Below are 21,662 nucleotides of genomic sequence, written 5' to 3'. Positions count from 1 at the left end.
GTCTTTGCCTAATACTGGTTCTTTACTTTGTTCTTCTGTGTCTAATATTGAGCAAAAGAAGAGAAAGGGAATGAATGGGCCCCTTGATAGAGCTTTTCAAAATGAGGCTAGAGAACAATGTGATGCTGAAGTTGCAAGGATGTTTTATACAGGTGGATTGTCCTCCCACTTGGCAAGGAATCTACATTATCGAAACTCCTATTTTCGTGCTTCTACGCTACCAGGATATGTTCCACTAGGTTACAATGCACTAAGAACTACTCTTTTGCAATAAGAGAAGAAGCACATTGAGCGATGTTTACAACCAATCAAGAGTACATGGAGCACTAAAGGTGTAAGTGTGTGTAGTGATGAGTGGACATATTCACAAAGAAGACCACTTATTAACATTATGGCAACTTGTGAGAGCGGGCCTATGTTCTTGAAGGGAATTAATTGTGACGGAGAGTACAAGGACAAACATTGTAATGCCAACTTTCTTATCGACGCCATTAAGGAAATTGGTTATCAAAATGTGGTTCAAGTAATCACTGACAATGCGCCAGTTCGTAGAGCTGCTGGATTACTTGTTGAGGCTAGATATCCCAATATCTTTTGGACACCATGTGTGGTTCACACTCTTAATCTTGCTTTGAAGAGCATATGTTCACCAAAACAAAATGACGATTGGTATGATAAATGTAGTTGGATTTCAGAGATTGTTGTTGATGTTGGGTTCATAAATTTTTTTTATTATGAAGCATAATATGAGATTGACTATGTATAAGGACCGCTGCAAATTGAAGCTGCTCTCCATTGTTGAAACAAGGTTTGCGTCTACACTTGTGATGATTAGAAAATTTAAGGAAGTAAAGGAAGGTCTAGAACAAATGGTGATTAGTCCAAACTGGTCTTTATATAAAGAGAATGATGTTGGCAAAGTAAGAGCAGTGAAGGAAAAGATATTGGATGAATACTTTTGGGATGAGATTGATTATATACTTTCCTTTACAGCTTCTATATATGAGATGATTAAGATGGCTGACACAGATAAACCTTCTCTTCATTTGGTTTATGAGTGGTGGGATACCATGATAGAGAAGGTGAATGCAGCTATCTATAGGAAAGTGCACAAGCAACTGCATGAACAAAGCGACTTTTTTGATGTGGTGTATTAAATTATACTGGAGTGATGGACTAAGAGTAGCACACCACTCTATTGTTTGGCACATCTTTAAATCCTAAGTAAGTATTATGTGCTTATTTCCTTTTAAAGTATTTAATCTACTTTTCATACTGTGATAATTTTATAAAATAATATCACACTTTACTTTTAGGTTTTATAGTCCAGAATGGCTGCAAGAGGATCCTAGTAGTGTTGCTCCACACCAAGATGCCGAGATTACAAGGGAAAGAAAAAAAATGTCTTGAGAAATACTTTTCAGATGACCGGGCTAGAAGAGATATCAATGTGGAGTATGCCTATTTTTCAATGTGCTTAGATGACTTTAGAGCTATTGATGCTATGAATGATAGGTTTCACATGGAACCAATGGTGTGGTGGATTGTTCATGGATCTTCAACACCAAATCTCCAATCCATAGCCTTGAAGCTACTTGGACAACCTTGTTCTTCCTCGTGTTGTGAAAGAAATTGGAGTACATATAGTTTCATTCACTCTTTAAGAAGAAATAAGTAACACCCCAAAGAGCTGAAGACTTGGTATTTGTGCATAATAATCTTCGTCTTTTATCAAGGAAGAGCCCAAGCTACAAAGAAGGTGTTACTCAAATGTGGGATATTGGAGGAGATGGATTTGATAACTTGGGTGAAGAAGGTGTTGGGATGCTTGAAATTGCTAATCTTTCTCTAGATGAACCATCATTGGAGGTTGCTTTATTTACCGGAGAAGACATTACAAATATTGTAGTTGATTGAAACTTTTGTTTTGTTTTTTTTATTTTTCTAGAGTTTAATAAAATATGTTTTAAATTATATATATTGTTATTATTATATTTTAATATAAATTTTTAATTACCATATCCATGACGTATCGTATCCTAGTTTTTGGAGATTTGCCGTATTCCCGTGTCGTGTCGTATCGCCGTATCCGTATCCGTATCCGTATCCGTATCCGTATCCGTATCCGTCTCCGTGCTTCTTAGGTTTTTAGTATCAAACAATCTCATAATCATCTTTCTCAACTTTTGATATTAGGTAGTCAATTAGAAATTATTTTTACATAAATTGCTAAATAGTCCTTGAGGAGAACGACCTTGCATGAGCATCTATACTACAATAGCCTTGTATTCTTGCAAGTATTTTATGTGATTTTAACCCTATTTGCACATGTATTAAAAATCCTATCACCGAGCAAGAGAAATTAGTTCACGACAGAAGAAAATACAAACAAGAGAATTATTGTCATAAAACCAATTTGGCCGATGGACTTGATCTTCAGAATCTCCACAAGAACACCTTCGAAAGCTCCTCAAATAACGCAGCAGCAAATTCTTGGCTCTCTCTTATATTTCTCTGATTGTATGAAAGTTGGTGGAAAAATGTAATAACCCAAAACAAAATATCTAAAAAGAAATAAAATATCTAAAAAGTAGGATTAATATCTTCTAGCAAAAAGACAAGTTTGCCCTCGTATATTTTAATGGGGGAAAAAATTGACTTTTTGATCGAGAAAGAATTTGGAAATTCCGTTTGCGCCATTGCGTAGAGCACGGCGAAACGAGTCCGTAGACATGGAGTAGACCCGAATCGGAGTTGTAACGAAGAAAATACGATCAAAATACCGCAAAGAGCAAAATGGTAATTTGGTCAAAAAGTCAGATTTTTATCCCTTCCTCCCCTTCTCTCTCCTCATTTTTCTCTTTCCTCTCCCTCTATCCTCCCGATTTCGCCCCAGCCCACGACCCCCGCGCCTTCCCGACGTCGCACCGGCCACCACACTTGGAGCCGATCTCCGAGACCGGTGCCAAATGAACCACCACTCGACCGCCGTCATTTCTTGACCAGCCGCCGCCCTTGCCGTGGCCGGACCTCGCCGGAAAACGCCATTGTTGCCGGATTTCCAGTTCAAACTTCCAGCTCGTTTTTCTCCTTCAATTCTCCACCAAATCGATCGAGTAAGGTATGGTTTCTCAGCTATTTTTCGTGTTATAGCTGATGGATGTATGGGTTTCGATCGATTTCAGCTCTAAAACGATCAATTTTCGACTTGAAATTTGGCCGAAACTTCGGCCGTCGTGATCTACTGTTTCTGGTCACTTTTTGGGGTATGTCCAAGAACAAAAGTGACTCCAAATGGGGTGTTTTACCTAGGATAGGAGTTTGGAGTCTTGGTTCCGAGATTTTTCGACCACCCGAAATCGCTTAGGACACCCAAATCTGCCCGCGCGTGAGGCGGCGCGTGGGCGAGGGTGGTGGAGTAACTCTGGGCAGTTTTGAGATCCTCGTGTCGTCACGAGCGCGTAGGATTTCGCGGATCTCGATTCGGAGTCCGTTTGAGCCCCGAACGGATTTTCCATATCGCGCGATCCTTGGGTGCAGTGTCGTCTAATCGTCGGATCGCACTGAATTTTGGATGTCGGTCTACATGATTCCAGGATCGTGTAGGATTCGACGGATTGCGAATCGGAGTCCCGGATACTCCGAAATCGCGAACCCTGGGGCTAGGGTTTGGATTTTAAGCGATAACGCGATTTCGGCTAATCCGACCGTCCGTTTCGGACCGAATTCGCGGAACATGGTTCCTTCTCTATGAGGAACCTTTAGAGAAGCCCAGATTGGCCATCGGAGACCGTGGACCCACGGGGTCCCGGATCGGCCGGTCTGGTGGTTTATCGCTTAGTTAAGCATCGGGTCTTCCAAAACTGATCTAAGTGTCTGAAAGGCTAATGTGGGCATATGAGTAACTTGAAATGAGTGCACGTATTTCTAGGAGCCGGGGGCAGGGTGTTTAATTTAAATTCTTTTTATTCAGCAGTTTATTAATTTATTATTCATGGATAATCAGGCACCAGAGGTCCAGTTGACCTACAGGAGGGACCTTCGAAAGGTCCAGCTAGCTCGGACCAACTGTGAGTGGACTTTCTTTCATAAAGGATTTTATATAAATAAGTTATATAAATGATTACATAGATGAGTTTACGTAAATGATTTTATATTGATTTTATATAAACGAATTTTTATAAATAAGTTTTTATAAGAAAATTTCATTATTTGATCTTGAATAAGTATTCTTGCATGTCTTAGAGCATGTTTCATACTGTTAAACATTTTGAGTTATATATATTATTGAGGTTATATTAGCAGCAGACCATGAGCTTTACATAACGAAATAGCAGCAGCATAGAGATTACAATTAATTTATCAGATTTCAGAGGGTTATCAGATTTTCTAATTAGACCACCTTGTACCCATTTATTTTTGGTGATTACCCAGAGTTGGACCGATGTCTACGGACATCCAGTCCGATTTTAGTTACGTCAGTGCACTTGACTTTGCCTCACGAGTTACGGGGACGCTCGGACCGTGAGTGCCAGGATTTGCGGCTCGGCAGACTTGGTGTCCCGAGACCTGCCAGGATTGCGGCTCGGCTGACTCTGTGTCCCCGAGACCTGCCAGGATTGCGGATCAGGCTGACTACGGTCCCCTGTATCTTGCCAGAGCGGCTCGAGTCGACTTGGTGTCATCGAGACCTGCCGGCGGATCAGGCTGATCATAGTCCCCTGATTTCGCCAGTTTGCGGCTCGGGTAGACTGCGTGTCGCCCGAGACCTGCCAGGGGAATTGACGGATTTTCAGGGGTACACTTAGGTGGTAGTTTTAAAGTAATTTGAGCACTTTTATGCAGCTATTGACTTCAATCATCTTATATCAGTTTTCTCAGAATACGTGCATGTTTTATCTCTTCATATAATTATTCAGCTTTACGAATCTACATACATACTGTTATATATAGATATCTTTAGAGGAATACTTTATATTAAACCCAGGTAAACTTTAGCTTTACTTATCAAGTTATTTTTACTATGGGGGTTATTATGATTATAAACTGTTTTAAAAATCTTATGTTTGGTCCACTCACATTTTCAACCTGTTTTTCGCCCCCAGGCCGTAGAAGTACGCAGGATCCACCACCGGGCCATTCATAGCTTCCGCGCCACCAAGTAAGGTAGAGTTTTGTAGAAAAGCCCTTGAAACCCTATAAACTATAGAAAATGCTCTGATATCTAGTTTTAGTGGAAAACTGGAGTTGGTGAATACTTAGTTATTCTATTCTGGCAGTTGGTGTAGACTTATTTGATTGTTGGACAGGTGGAAAAATTTGGGTTTGGTCAAAATACAGGGGAGACTCTGCCGAATTTTCGGCAGAAGTCTAAGGGAAATTTTAAAAGAATTTTGAAACGAGAAGGGTAAGGAAGTCTTTTGTGCCCGACATTCGCCAGGTGTTGGACACGCACAGGACTTGGCTCGAATTTCAAAGCGGAAATTGGGTCGGGTCCTGTCAAAAAATATGGTAGAGAAGATGATAAAAAAGATGATCACGGTATGTGGTCAAAGCTGAATATTTATAGGCCAAGGAAAATCCTCCAAAAATAAGGAAAGACAATAATTCAATAGGAAGTATAGGAATAATAGGAATATTGGGTAAGCCAAAACCCAATCAATAAAGGATAAAATGTAAGTGCGGCTGGTCTCTTTTAATTATATTACTCGTCCTTGGCTGCACTTGTTCTGTTGGCTAAGAGAAAAAGTAAAGTGGCAATTGCAGAAAGTAATTGGGAAATTAGGTAGAATATTAAAGATATTGGGCCATGGTAGTATTGGATCTCAACATGATTAATAGAGCCCTAACGTTGTGCCACTTTCCTCTTTAGATGCATCCCATCAATTAGACTTCTATTTCCATTACTATTCCCCATCTGCAAATGTTGCGACCTCTGTAGAGCAACAACACTAGATTCCTTCTTCAATATCAATTTCATTTTGCTCAGCCATCAGCATATGCGAATGGGTCTTGACACCAAAGCTTGACAGATGCACAAGGCAAAACCTAGCATCTCCGTCAACTTCATACATTTCAGCTCCACAAAATGATGGTAAGTTTCTTTAACTCTATCTTTTTGGCGCTGTTCATTGGGACCAGTTGTGGGTATAAATTGATACTTGCCGAGATGCACTCCAAATGTTTGATGAAATGACAGAGTGAGTTCTTGATATTTTGTTGAGATGATAATTCCACTCATTTTGATCCCTTAAGGTCCCAAAATTATAGTTTTTGCTCCAAAGCCTTGCTAAGTATGATTTCCTACAAAATCTTCACCAAATACATTAAACTAACCAATTTCACATGAAAATACTGCAAATAGAGATAGATTATATATGCAAAATATGAATCTATCAATTCCTAACTAGAAAAGGTAATCCAAAAACTTCTAGGAAATTGCAGGTAATCTTCTTTGTGAATGCGATTTTAACACCTTCCTGACCTCCAAAAATTGAGTACGACCACTCTTTTGAAAGCTCTAGATGTCTTATTTTCAGCCATATGTTGCGTGCCTCAATCTGATGTCGTATGAGTGCGTTATGACCAAAAATTAGTTTAGACTGAGATTTCTAATTAAAAAGGGGGACCTTAGCAGCTTCAAAAATTATAAAACTATTCATGGACAAACTTCAAGATGCTATCTTCCATGTCTAATTGGAATAATGTCAAACTCTATTATGAGGAATATTTTGCAAATTTTTACATTTTGTGACTCATAAGCTAAAAAACCAGAAAATAACTAAAATCAGCATCTTTAGTCCAAATTAATTCACAAAACTAAGTAAAAATGACATAAAATCATGTGAACTTATGAACATATCAGGACATGACAGCAAAATTAATTCACAAAACTAAGTAAAAAGGACATAAAATCATGTGAAATTATGAACATATCAGGACATGACAGCGAAATATGAACACGTAGGAGGACACCCACAAAAGAATGACACAAGTAAGAGAGGCCAACCCCAAAGCGTGGTTGCAAAGCTAGGGTAGAAATACTGGTAACCCTAGTCGTCACTCCCCATTGCTGCCAACAAGAGACAAACAGCCCCACTGACAGGACCCAACCCAAATTTCACTTTGGAATTCATGTCGAATCCTATGCATGTCCAACACCAGCCAGGTGTCAGGCATAAATTTCCAAAATACACACTTAAGGGTTTAACTTCTGCCAGAAAACCAGCAGAGTCTCCCTTGAAAAACGGACATTTCCCAATAAATTTCCACTGTTAAAATATACAATTAAAATTGAAAAATCCCAATCGTTCAGCATGCATCAGACATATAAATTTGAATGGCCTTAGGCCTCTTTATACCACATAAATATACCACATAAATCATTCAACCATCTGAATCTGGTCTTAACTCTTAGAACAACATGGATATGTTATCAATTTCCAATATGACCTAACTGAACAAATTTTCAGCACTTGATCTTGTGGCTACACCTAGTAACTCTAGGTTATCTAAGTACCCTTACCAAGAGATCAAGCCACACATAATTCTTTATACAAGAAAACAATGTTCAACCCATATATAAGCATATGACTTAAATGTTCCTTCACACTTCCCTAACCACAAGCTTCCACTCTAATCAATCCTCTGAAACTTAAGCAAAATATATTGATTTCAGAACAATCTTCCACCAATCACATATGTGCATATACAAATACAGATATATAATAGCTCGTTACAAATAAGTATGAAAACTAGAAAGTTATTAAAATAACATTGGTCACGTGAAACCTTAATATCGATATCAACGGTTTGAATAGAATATGCTTCCATCTTTCACATGTAAAAACAAACTCATCATTTAAGAAAATAGTTGTGAATTGTATAAAATCCTTAAAATTTAGAAAACCCTCAATCGTTGTAGTATAAATTGGAAAACATGTATTAAAACTTTTACCAATAAGTACTAAGATAAAATCCTAAATTTTAGTTTTAAAAAAAACATATCAAAACTCAAATACGCTCCATCTAGGCGTACCTCCATTCATAATCCGTCAATTCTACTAATATTCCATCAATTACAAATACCCTATATGTTACATCCTAGCAGAACTCGCAGAACTCGGGGAACATATGGTCAACCCGAGAACGCATATCTGTCAAATCCCCTCGCAGGACCCAGGAAGATATAATCAACCTGAGGACGCAATTCCTCACACCACACAATTCAGGCATCCCCGAGACTCGTGGGGCATTATCATAAATGAAAAGATTGTTCCAAAGGCAACTGGGGGAGGGGAGGGGAGAGGAGGGGAGGGGGGGGAAGGGGGGTTGGGGGGAAGAGGGGTTACTACTCTGGTGGGTTTGAAAACCATATTCGGAAACTTATCATAAAATTCCTCTTATTCCACAAATCCACTTACAAATCCCTTTTTAAAACGAGATCAATCCCTTTTGAAAACCATATTCTGAAACTTATCATAAATAATCTTTCAAAGTATAATATCATTATAAAACAACCCTCTAATTACATTTACATTTACAAATGGCCTCAACTGAGCGGACAGAGCCCACAATCTAAATCGACTATGCTCGTAGGGCTCATGACCTAAATTTGTTATATGCCAATTCCTATTGGTCCATGACCATAAGTTCAACCCATTAAAAAAGTCTCATCACGATCGGTTTGACCTCGATCGCGAGATTGACCAATTAGGCCCGTGGGGCCCACAACCTCCGATTTCTGATAAGAACGTTCCTATAAGCCAACAAGGTCTCCTTACACAAGTTTCAAGAGTTTCATCTCGATCGAGTGGTTGGATCGCTCTCGATTGCACGATCGGACGGTCACTATTTTACGTAAACCTTGAATCATTTATATGGAGTATTCGGGACTCAGATTCTCGATCCGTGAGTTCCAATGCAATCCTAGAGGTACCTAGATCAACATATTTGGAAATGGAGCCGATCCAATGGTCCGAACATTTCGAACCCTAATGCCGCCTAATATGCGTAAATCCGTTCGACCGTCAAACGATAACCAAATTAGAATCCGAGCATACCGTCATGCTCGGGACGACGTGAGGAACATTTTAGGTGAAAATGGGCCACCACACAATGACCCACGAGCCACCACACATGCTGGTAGCGCATGTGTGTCTTGAGAAAATTCCAGCGATCGAAAAATTCTGAAAACCTATACCTACGTAATGAAGACAATTAGGGAAGCAACTTTTGTTCTTGCACCATGGCCAAAAGCTAACCAAAACTAGTGGGAACAAAGCTGAAACTGAAGGCCAAAAATAGGTTTAAGAATCCATTTGTAAAACCTTAAAATTAACCCAAACCAAGCACATAAACAGGTAGAGCACGAAGGGTAGATGAAGTTTCATACCTGGTTCGACAATTTTGGTAGCCAGAATCACCAAAAATCGCACAAATAATTCCAGCCACAAATGAGGTTTTCTGCTCGGTTTCAGTCAAAAATCGTGGCCAATCTTGGAGTTTCGAAAGTGGAAATGGCTGTGGATGCGTAGAGAAGGAAGAGACGAAGATTTTGCAACTTGTCTCGTCTGATTTGGTGGCTAGACGACGACAAAATCACCATATGAAATGGTGGTGCCGCGACAGCGCGCAAGGAGGAGAGAGAGAGAGAGAGAGACTCAACTAGGTTTTGAAAATTCTACCTTTGAAATATTTACGATTGTGCCACTACACTTCCGTTGACCTTTACTTCTGCTTTAAAACTCCGATCTGAGCCCACTATTTGTCTACAAACTCGTATCGACGAGCTCTATGCAATAGTATCATTCAATTCCCCAAAATCCTACTAGATTAAAAAGGGCAAAATTGTAATTTCACAATTAAATAATTTAAATGAATAGTTAAAATTGGGTTCAAGTGTCACACGCACAACCACAAACCAGAGACAAAAACCATATCTAACAGGAACAAAACACTTAGAGAAGGTAACGTGAGGCGAAGTTGGAGAAGAAGGAGAACCCAAAACCCGAGTGGCACCAAAGCTCGCACAAAGAGAGAGACACCACCACACAGACCAACCGCCAAAGCAAGGTCCAAAGACATCATAAGCCGACGCCGACTAGGAACCAAGGGCCAAAGATGAATGGAGAACAGAAACAGACATTGAGGGTGTCGGGAAGAGAGAGCCAAACACCCTAGTGGCGAAGAGTCACTGTCATCGTCAAGTTCTTGAGCATCGTCACAATCCATAAGTTTTATTTTATGTTTTCTAGTTTTTCAATTATGTTTTCTTTGAACATGAGTAACTTTCTGTTTTCTTTATGTAGTTATTTTTATTTTCTTTCTACTCCTAACACATTTGATTCAATGCAGGACAACAATCAACAGCAACAAGTATCAAAAGCAGAAAAATCCTACACTGGAATCATGCACCCAGCAGCAATCCTATACTGGAATCCTGCACCCGGTAGCAACTGGAATCATGCACCCAGTAGCAAGTCTACATTAACATCACCACATCTACACTATGCTGGAAGTTACGACACTTAACAAGAGCTCACTCAAAGATGCAGGTTTTGGGGTCGTTGTGTAGATCGAGCGCAGACATAATTTTGAGCAATTAAAACACAAAGCCCTACACCACAACATTGAATATAGCTTTAACTACCGGATCCACAACCACAAAATTTGCAGGAATTCAAAATTATACTCACATGAAGCATGGATCCACCTTTCGCACTCCCATGTGATTCCATGTCTTTTGAGCTTGGGTGTTAATTGCCCTCTCCTAGATCTGCATCTTTCCTACACAGTGCGCACCAATATGAGTACATACAGGGACATAGAACCAACATCTCTACAGATCAGGACCCAAAACAAATTCTGGAATTAATCTTACCTTCAGATGGATATTGGATCTTGAAATCATCCTTACAAGATTATTGATCAAGTGGTTCTTGGGTGACTCAGTGTTCTTTTTAGACGAGAAACCATTAAACAACATCTTCTCAATATTGCTGACAGTAAAGGTCTCTCCTCTAAGACCAGTTTTGGAAGCCTTGGGAATTGTGTAGTTATGGTTTTGATCCTGTGACACACACGAGTGACCAGCAGCTTTTTAAAGTCACCAATCTCAACTTCAAGCTTGGCCACATGGGATTCCAATTCATTGACAATTCAAGTGGAGCATCCAATAGCTGGTGTCCTTTCAAATTTGGGTTAGGAATCAAGCAGATGACATAATTTCAATATATAAAAAATAAAAAATAGAGAGGAAAGTAGAAGTCAGAAGACGCAACAGCCAAGCAAAAAGAAGCAACCCACAACCAACCAAATCTCCACAAATTGGAAAGCAATTCCAATTAGAGTTGGGTTTGGTCTTCCAGAAACTCTACGCCAGCTACTTCCAGCAATTGATTGGCGAATTGCACTTCAAGCATTCACGCCACCGCTCCAGGCACTCTAACCCATCCAAATCAGGCTTTCATGTTGCCTTTTTTTTTTTTTTTTCCTCCTTTCAATTTTATTCTCCTAATCTTGTTTGTGTTGCCATTTAAAATCGTTTTTTTTTTCTTCAGGTGCAGCTAATAACATCAAAAGAGGAAACCAACAAAAATTGGGGATACCCAACAAAAAGAAACAGGATAACCCATCGTGCTCAGCTCTCATCTCCAATTCAATTTGGGGTTTGTTGATTTCCTACTCTAATTGTATTATCATTCTCTTATTTAAACAACTTTTTGCCATTGTTACAGGTACAAAAACCCAATTTCTAAAAATTGTATGCAAGGGAGGCGTTCCCTCAAGTTGGAGTTAATTCCCATTGATCAAGAACTTGAGCGTACGGTATGAAAACATTGAAGGGAGAATTTTTCACCAAGACCAGCCATGGCTAATCTAGTCAACAATGATGGAGATAACCCATCACCACAACAAAGGCTTTTAAGGGATTACACTGCACTAGCGGAGTACAATGCACTGTCGTGCATCGTCTTGACTCTAATCACACAGCGTTTCGAAATTTGCCCAACAACTATTCAACTTCTACCTAGTTTTCATGGAAAGAGGAGGAAAATCCCTACCATCATCTCAAGACATTCTTCACCATCTGCTCAACATTCAATTATGGCAGTGTTAGTGAAGAGCAAATTCGACTCCAATTGTTTCCATTTTCTCTAAGGGATAAAGCGACAAATTGGTTAGACTCTCTTCCAGAAGCATCTATAAATTCTTGGACTGATTTATCTAAGAAATTTCTTTCCAATTTTTCCCTACTTGTAAAACCAATGCTTTGATAGCAAATATTATGTGTTTTCATCAACAAGAGCGTGAACAATTTCATGAATGTTGGGAGAGATATAAGGATTTGTTTCTTCAATGCCCTCATCATGGTTTCGACATATGGCAAAAAGTTCACTACTTTTATAGAGGATTGAAACCGCAAAGTAGGAGCATGGTAGATTCAACAGTTGGTGGAAGCTTAATGGATAAGACTGCAGATGAAGCTATCAGCGCATTTGAAACAATTTGTGACAACTTTGAGCATTGGGACTTTCCTACAAAAGATTCAAGAGTTGCACCTACATCATCGACACAGAAAGGAGGCATCTATGAAGTTAGTGCCAGCATGGGTTTAGAAGCACAAGTTGCACCTCTCACCAAACTTCTCACGCCACTGGTACAGAAGGTAACTGCACAACCATGAATCTATGTGCCAGCATCGCTGACGACACTGCAAATTGCCCATCGAATCCTATCTAAAAGATGTGCAAGAGGTCAATGCGTTCAATGGAAGGCCCCGAAATGATCCTTATTCCAATACCTATAATCCAAGATGGAGATAACACCCGAACTTTTCTTGGAGCAATTCACATAATACAATGGGACCTTCCAATTCCTCAAAGCCGTACCAGCAGCCCTATCAAGCTCCTCCCACACAACACGAAGATCCTTCTATTAAGGAGATGCTATCTCAACTCTTGAAGAAATCAGACAGATATGAACAAGAGGTTGCATCACTTAAACAAAGTCAATCGGTGTTGGAAAAGAGTCAATCCAAATTCGAAGTTCAGCTGGGACAAATAGCCACTACTCTAAACATATTAGAGAGAACACAAGGTCAATTTCCAAGCCAAACGGAAGCCAATCCTAGAAATCATGATCAAGTCCAAGCCATTATGACTCTGAGAAGTGGAAAAGTGATTGATAATAAGATTAGAAATTCAGATATCACTGATAACGAAGAAGATGAGGTCATGACAGAACCAGGGCAGCAACTTCATAAGCAGTCTGAAGACTCCTTGAAGTTGAATAGTCACGCTGAATGTGTGAACCACACTCTTCCTACTCAAAATGCAGACACTCATGGTCCTCTACCCTTCCCTCAACGTAGTAAACAGGTTCAAAATGATAAGTATAAGGGAGATATTATGGAGCAATTTAAGAAGGTACAAATTAATATTCCTTTGCTTGAGGCTATTAAACAAATCCCTTCATATGCAAAGTTTTTGAAAGATATTTGCACCAACAAAAAGAGGTTTGAAGCGCATGAAAAAGTGATGTTATCTGACAATATGAGTGTTGTACTTCAAAGAAAGTTGCCACCTAAACTTCAGGATCCTGGGAGCTTTACAATCCCGTATATCATTGGAGAGAGAAAGTTCGACAAAGCTTTGCTTGATTTAGGGGCCAGTTTGAACTTAATGCCTTATTCAGTATATGAACACCTTGGGCTAGGGGAATTGAAGCATATCTCTATATCTTTGCTATTTACGGATTGCTCTGTGAAGTACCCAAGAGGAATTGTTGAAGATGTACTCATTCACGTTGATCAATTTATCCTCCCTGCTGACTTCATCATCTTGGATATGGAAGAAACTGAAATTTCAGGTCGCGAACTCCCTCTCATCCTTGGCAGACCTTTTATGGCCACTGCATGTACGAAAATTTATGTGAAATCAGGTTTACTAACCATGACTGTGCAAGATATTACTGCCAACTTTCAGGTCTTTGAAGCTTTGAAGAGACCCATAGATCCTTACGATTGTTTTCATGTTGAAGTTATGGATCATATTATAGAGAAGACATTCATTGAATCAAGCCTAAAAGATCCGTTGGAAATATGCATCTCACAACATGGAATGAGTTTTGAGAAGGCCACCATTCTTGCAGCAGAGGAAGATCTCAATGCTGTGACATAATATCTCCCTTGGAGCCAACCTAAGTTTGAAATTTTGCCCTCCTCACATGCCAAACTCATTCCTTCCATTGTCCAACCTCCAAAGCTCGAACTTAAGCCTTTTCCAACAACTTTGAAGTACGTATACTTGGATGATTCAGAGACTCTTCTTGTTATTATAGCTGCTGACCTTAGTCAAACTGAAGAAGAAAAATTGATTTGGGTATTAAGGGAGTATAACCAAGCCTTGGGATGAAGTATTGCAAACATCAAAGGAATTAGTCCTTCACTTTGCATGCATCGGATACACCTTGAAGATGATTCAAAGCCTTCTAGGGAGGCTCAGAGACGCCTAAATCCAAACATGAAAGAGGTGGTATGTGCAGAAGTTCTTAAGTTGTTAGATGTTGGTATCATATACCCTATCTCTGACAGTAAATGGGTGAGTCCAGTGCAAGTGGTACCCAAGAAATTCGAAATTACAGTAGTAAAGATTGAACACAATGAGCTCATACCTCAGAGGACAGTCACAGGTTGGTGGGTTTGTATTGACTATCAAAAGCTCAACCGTGCAACCCGAAAGGATCATTTTCCATTGCCCTTCATTGATCAGATGCTTGAGCGACTTGCAGGCCATAGTCATTATTGTTTTCTTGATGGGCATTCAGGGTATAACCAAATTCCGATAGCTCCAGAAGATCAACACAAAACAACATTCACTTGTCCCTTTGGCAATTTTGCGTATCGAAGAATGCCTTTTGGTTTATGCAACTCTCCAACAACCTTCCAAAGATGCATGATATTTTCAGATATCGTGGAGAGGTTTATTGAAGTGTTTATGGATGACTTCTCAGTTTTCAGTTCCTCTTTTGATCAGTGCCTCCACCATCTTTCATTGGTGCTCCAATGGTGTCAAGAAACCAATTTGATCTTAAATTGGGAAAAGTGCCACTCTATGGTAAAAATGGGAATAGTTCTCGGCCATATCATCTCCTCTCAAGGCATTGAAGTAGATAGAGCCAAGGTGGAGCTTATTTCGAAGCTTCCCCCTCTAACCTCAGTCAAAGAAGTTCGCTCATTTCTTAGACATGCGGGTTTTTACCGACGATTCATCAAGGATTTCTCGAAAGTCACAAAACCTTTGTGTGACTTGCTTGCTAAGGATTCCATTTTTAACTTTAATAAGAGTGTTTGACAGCTTTCGAAACTCTGAAGAAGGAATTGACACAAGCCCCTATCGTAAGAGCCCCAGATTGGACTCTTCCTTTTGAAATCATGTGTGATGCTTCTGATTATGCAATAGGGGCTGTGTTGGGATAGCGGGTTGACAAGGTTCCTCATGTCATATATTATGCAAGTAGAACTCTAAATGATGCTCAAATGAACTACTCAACCACCGAAAAAGAATTGCTTGCAGTAGTGTTTGCATTGGAGAAGTCTCGGAGCTATTTGATCGGCTCTAAGGTGATTATATTCTCTGATCATGCAACACTTCGGCACTTATTAACCAAGAAAGATGCAAAGCGGCGACTTCTCAGGTGGATTCTCCTCTTGCAAGAATTTGATCTTGACATCAAAGACAAAAAGGGGACTGAAAATGTTGTTGCTAACCATCTTTCGAGATTGGTTCAAGAAGGCGGAGATCTCCCTATCAACGAATCATTTCCAGATGAGCAACTTTTCTCTGTCGAACAACTTCCTTGGTATGCAGACATAGTAAATTACCTGCCAAAAGTATATTCCAAAAAATTGGGACAAGCAACAAAGGAAGCACTTCCTCTCCCAAATGCGACACTACTTTTGGGATGATCCATATCTCTTCAAGCATTGCCCTGATCAAATCATTCAAAGATGTGTTCCCTAAAGTGAAGTTCAGAGTATCTTGACGTTTTGCCATTCATATGCTTGCGGTGGGCATTTTGGTGCCAAGAAGACAGCTTTAAAAATACTGCATAGTGGATTTTATTGGCCTACTTTATTTAAAGATGCACTTCATTTTGTTATAACATGCGATAGGTGCCAAAGAACGGGAAACTTATCCTCAAGATCACAGATGCTCTTAACCAATATTTTGGAAGTCGAGTTGTTTGATGTTTGGGGCATCTATTTTATGGGCCCTTTTCCTTTATCTCATGGTTATCTCTACATTATTGTTGCAGTGGATTACATTTCTAAATGGGTAGAGGCGCTGCCAACACGGACCAATGATCACAAGGTGGTGTTAAACTTCTTGAAAGAACACATCTTTACCCGTTTTGGAACCCCGCGTGCTATCATTAGTGATGGAGGCTCCCACTTCATCAATAAGCCTTTCGACACTCTAATGCGGAAGTATAATGTCACACATAAAGTTGCCACTCCTGACCACCCGCAAACAATTGGCCAAGTTGAAGTTTCCAATAGGGAGATTAAACACATCCTTGAGAAAACCATGAATCAAAACCGTAAAGATTGGGCTTGAAGGTGAGCGATGCATGTTGGGCATATAGGACAGCTTTCAAGACTCCTTTAGGCATGTCTCCTTATAGGCTTGTCTTTGGTAAAGCATGCCATCTTCTGGTGGAGTTAGAACATCGGACATTTTGGGCTTTAAAAACATTGAATTTTGACATAAATGAAGCTGGGATTGCAAGGGAACTCCAACTTAATGAATTGGATGAATTGCGAAATTAAGCTTATGAGAATGCGAAGATTTATAAAGACAAGACAAAAATTGCCCATGACAAAGCACCAGTACCCAAGCATTTTGAGCCCAATCAAAAAGTGTTGTTGTTCAACCCAAGACTTTGATTATTTCCGGGCAAACTTCGTTCAAGATGGTCTGGACCATTTCTAGTTGTTCACGTATTTCCACATGGGGCTGTTGAGATTCAAGACATGAAAACTAGTTCTGATCACGGGTCGGGTCAGGTCGGGCTGGTTATGGGCCCAAACTGCACGCCGAACCGGGCCTTGTCAGCAGGCCCAAATGCTAAACCGTGGACCTCTTTTTTAGGCCAATTTTCAAGTTAAGTCGAAACCCGAGTTAGGCGGGCCGGGTTGGTTCGGTTTGGGTATTTGCTGAGGCACAACAAAAGCAACAATTGAAGGTTTTTTTTTTTTTTTTTGTGTAAAGTTTTCCATGGCCATTCTGTTTTTTTGGTCAGATTTCAACAATTCAAGTTTTGACAATTCCTGTACAGTTTTTCCAGTTTCTGCAACTCTGCATATCTAAAGTTTTCATCATTCAAATACTTTAAAAAACCCTTAAAACCATAGCAAATCATCATCCACCACATATCTCCAAATACAAAAATTAATAATTACAGTCCATAGCAAATTGTGAGAGTAATCTCAATCACAATTTGCATATTTGCAAAGTTCCAATGAAAATCCAAATAAAAACAAATAAATTTCCATTACATATACACATACAATTCCATGAGTTGTTTCATATTCAAATCAGATTTGCACCTCTGCACAAAGAAAGAAAAAACAGTTAGTAAACATATGAATTAATAACACAAAGAAACTACAAATTATGATTAATGTAGAAAAGAAAGAAAACCTTTTTCCACTTTTTCCAAAGCTTGGTAGAAATCTAACTCATCCAATGCGGGTTCTTTGTAGTAGCTAAACTCCTCCGCCCTTAACCAATCACTACAGCAAATCAATGCCTCCACGGTTTTTGGAGTTAATGAACTCCTAAAGGGATCTACAACTCTCTTTCCTGTGCTAAAAGAACATTCCGAAGCCACAGTTGATACTTGGACAACAAATACATCTTTTGCAACATTGGAAAGTATTGGAATTTTGTAGCATTCTCCTTCCACCAATCAAGCAATTTAACTCATCATTGGTAAGATTCACGGGAGGTTCCAATAGGTATTTATCAATCTCATTTCTTATCTCAACAGCATCCTTATCTCTCCTTGACTTCAAGAACTTTTGTAACCTTGATGATTTAGTACGTAACATCATTGTTCACATGCAATGATCCTTCACTCTCTACATTACCATGAAATACTTGGGCAGCAGTTGGATTTTGCTTTCTATAGTAATCATACAAATTGTGTAAAAGTGTCTTGATCTCCAATGACATGTCATTAACCCCATTTTCATCGGACACCAAGTCACCCAAGCAAAATTCCACATATTCCATCTTGTATCGAGGATCTAGAATAACCGCCACAAAGAATAACTTGTTGATGTTATTCACATTTCCCCAATATTTATCAAACTTTCTCTTCATCATTGTTGCTATTTTGCACATAACAACATCATCAACATTCATCATTGTGTCTATCTCCTCCAAAAAAGAACATATCTCATGGAGTGGGGCATTAGAAGACACGGTTTTTGATGCACTAAACCTCAAAGTAGCATCATAAAACTTCTTCAAAAATTTGACAAATACCTTTGTATTATCCCAATCCAATGAAGTTGGAGGCCCAACTCTTTTCTTCTTTTCCTTACCATGAGCTTCATACTCCTCAAAGTACCCCAAAAAGTTTGGGTCATCCTCCTCCATCCTCTCAAAACCTTTTTGGAGCTTCAAAGCACTCTCCAACATCATGTAAGTTGAATTCCATCTTGCGCACACATCTAAAGGAACCATGGTTCTAGTATCAACCTTCTCCATCTCCAAACAAGCCCTAAACTTCTCTAACCGTTGGGATGACCCCCTAATGTACTTAGCACAATTGCGAATACTCTCAATAGATTGATGAATTTCTTTCTTTCCATTGGTTACAATCAAGTTTGTAATATGTGCACAACACCTCACATGCAACAAATTACCATCACCTATGAGTGAATTCCACTTTTCTAACCTCTTCTTCATGTAGCTAATACATCCATCATTGGAGGAAGCATTATCAACCGATATGTGAAAACTTTGTCTATCCCCCATCCATTCAAACATGCCTCCACAAGCCTACCAATTGTATCCCCCTTATGATTAGGAATGACACAAAAACTAAGGATTCTCTTATGCAAGACCTAATCATCATCAATGAAGTGGGCCGTGAGAACCATGTAATTGATATTTTGAATGGACGTCTAAGTGTCGGTGGTAAGAGAGACTCTCTGTGCATTATGTGTTAAGACACTATTGATTTTAGCTTTCTCCTCTTGATAGAGATCCCACACATCTCTAGCAATTGTTGTACGAGATGGAAAATCAAATCTAGGTTGTGCCTCCTTCAAAAATTCACAAAACCCAATACCCTCCACATGACTAAACGGAAGCTCATCCCGAATAATCATCTTCACACATGCAATTCTACATCTCTCTTTACTAAATGCATGTGCTACTAGGTTACCCCCTTTCGCTTGGTCCTCAAATGAAAGGACTTTTTGTCTTTTCTCATGTCTCAATGGAGAATTCTTACATTGACTTCTCAAATGGTGCCACAAAGTGGATGTACCATTCCTTTTACCATCACATGCATAGTCCTTTTTACAGTACTTGCATATGCATCTAGACTCACTAGTTTCATCCTCACACTTTATCTTTGTGAAGTGATCCGAAACCCCCGAAGCATTCTTACAAGGCTTTCTTTTTCCTAAAGTACTAGGGGTTGATTTTGGAGGGGCTGATTGTGGAGGGTCTGATTGTGGATGGGCTGATTGTGAAGTGGCTAATGGTGGTGGTGGGTTAGTTGAAACAGGGGTTTCAGATTCTGCTTCCATTAAATTAATAATACCCTATAAAAATACAAATATTTGGTGCTTCAATAACCAAAAACAATAAGCATGTAATCAATATTGCATATCTGCCAAAGCAGCAGCCAAAATACAAATATTGCATATCTGCCAAAGCAGCAACCAAAATACAAATATCACATTATTTAATAATTCCACTTTTCTAACCTCTTATTTATGCCTTTAGCCCATGTGAATTGCTGCCAAATTTAGTGTGACAATACAATAATCATAGAACTTAAATTATTACTCAATATCTACCAAATCACATGATGCAATTTTTCAAAATCCGAAATGAAATCATAAATAACAAATAAAACAACAACTAAAAAACACAAAAAAATCAAACAAAAACAAAAACTCACTTCTATCCCAAAATCAATTCTATGATCCTAGATATTATTACAAATTACAACAACATCATAAATAAATCAAACAACAACAGAGTCAGATCAGAGAAATTACCTAGAGCAAGCCAATCGTTTCCTATGATCCCAAAATCAATTGTGTTCACCAAAAATCACAACAGAGTCAGATTAGATAAATAGAATTAACAAAAATTTTCAAATCCCTAATATTTTTAATTAGGGTTTACACATATTAATACCTCAAACTGAGAGAGAGAGAGAGAGAGAGAGAGAGAGAGAGAGAGAGAGAGAGAGCAAGCGAAATTGGCTGAGGGAGACGAGAGTCAGAACGGGTGAGAGAGAGAGAGTGACTGAGAGACTGAGTGATTGGGTGAGAAAAATCGTCAGAGAGAGAGAGAGAGAGAGAGAGAGTCTGAGAGGAGAAGAGGCGAAATGGAGAAAAAAAAAAATCAAAGCAATGTTTTAGGGTTTCGCTTGATCCGTTGTAACATAGAGTAGGAAATGGTTTTCACTTGACACGTGTATTACGTATTTTTTTAATAATATAATTAAATTACTCGGTCCGGTCTAGTTTTCGCCGGTTTGTAGCTAATTAAAACAGGTCCAACCCGGTTCATGACCGGTTCGGCCGGTTTTTTTACCGATTCTTCAATTTTTCAGTGTAAAAAGCAAACCAAACCACCTTTGGTGGTCCGGTTCGGCCAGTTCGGTGGGATTTTCGGTAATAATGCTCACCCCTAATGAAAACAGGTTCTGTCTTCAAGGTATGGGCATCGCCTAAAACCTTACTTGGAGCAAATTGATACTTTGCAAGAACAAACTAAGACTCTCGAGGTGTTGTACCTCGATACTCCCCCGTCTATGTGAAGATCGCTGAGTTTGGCTGAAGACTTTAAATTTAGTGCTTCTTGGGAGGCAACCCATGTTTTGGGTGCATGATGATGAAGATGGGATCTTGGCATTTGCAGCACTTCCTACTCAAGATTATATGCCAGGGAGCTCTAAACCTTACTCTTTACTCTTTATTATCTTGTTTTAATTCTTTTCTCCCTTTGCTTGATTCATTACATGCTTTTTAATTCTTTGTACATTAAGGATAATGTTTCATTTAAGTTTGGGGTGAATGATTTGCTTTATTGCTTGCTCTTGTGTTTTGTAAATTTCTAATGTGTGAAAACGTAAGGTTTATCGTTGCTTAAAACTGTTTTAATTGGTAACTGTTCTGACAATTTGGTCTACATTGTGTTTTTTGTTTTTTCGTGCTGAATCTAACCATATAAAGAACGTTGAAATCGGACCAGCGGTTTGAAAGTTATGAGCTAAAATCTGAACAGAGGTCGAAACTGCCAAAAATTGCATTTTGAAACTCTTTGTTTTCTTGGTTTGTTTGAGTCTTATTTTATTTCTTTTGTGTTTTTATGTAGTTCAGTAGTTAAGTTGTTGTTTTT

The 21,662-nt window shown here is 39.1% G+C and overlaps 1 non-coding gene and 1 pseudogene across 1 annotated transcript; one reads left to right on the top strand and one right to left on the bottom strand.

Moving 5' to 3' along the window:
- Positions 1–12,269: 12,269 nt before the first annotated feature.
- On the bottom strand, positions 12,270–12,378 carry LOC117612918. Its single transcript, XR_004583601.1, has one exon. It is a non-coding gene; the product is annotated as a small nucleolar RNA R71 (small nucleolar RNA).
- A 485-nt stretch (positions 12,379–12,863) lies between these two features.
- LOC117612916 lies at positions 12,864–17,173 on the top strand (annotated as a pseudogene).
- Positions 17,174–21,662: the final 4,489 nt, after the last annotated feature.

Source organism: Prunus dulcis, unplaced genomic scaffold (genome assembly GCF_902201215.1).
Source record: "Prunus dulcis unplaced genomic scaffold, ALMONDv2, whole genome shotgun sequence".
NCBI lineage: Eukaryota > Viridiplantae > Streptophyta > Magnoliopsida > Rosales > Rosaceae > Prunus > Prunus dulcis.
The sequence above is the reverse complement of the archived record's forward strand: the minus strand, read 5'-3'. Positions and strand labels throughout refer to the sequence as shown.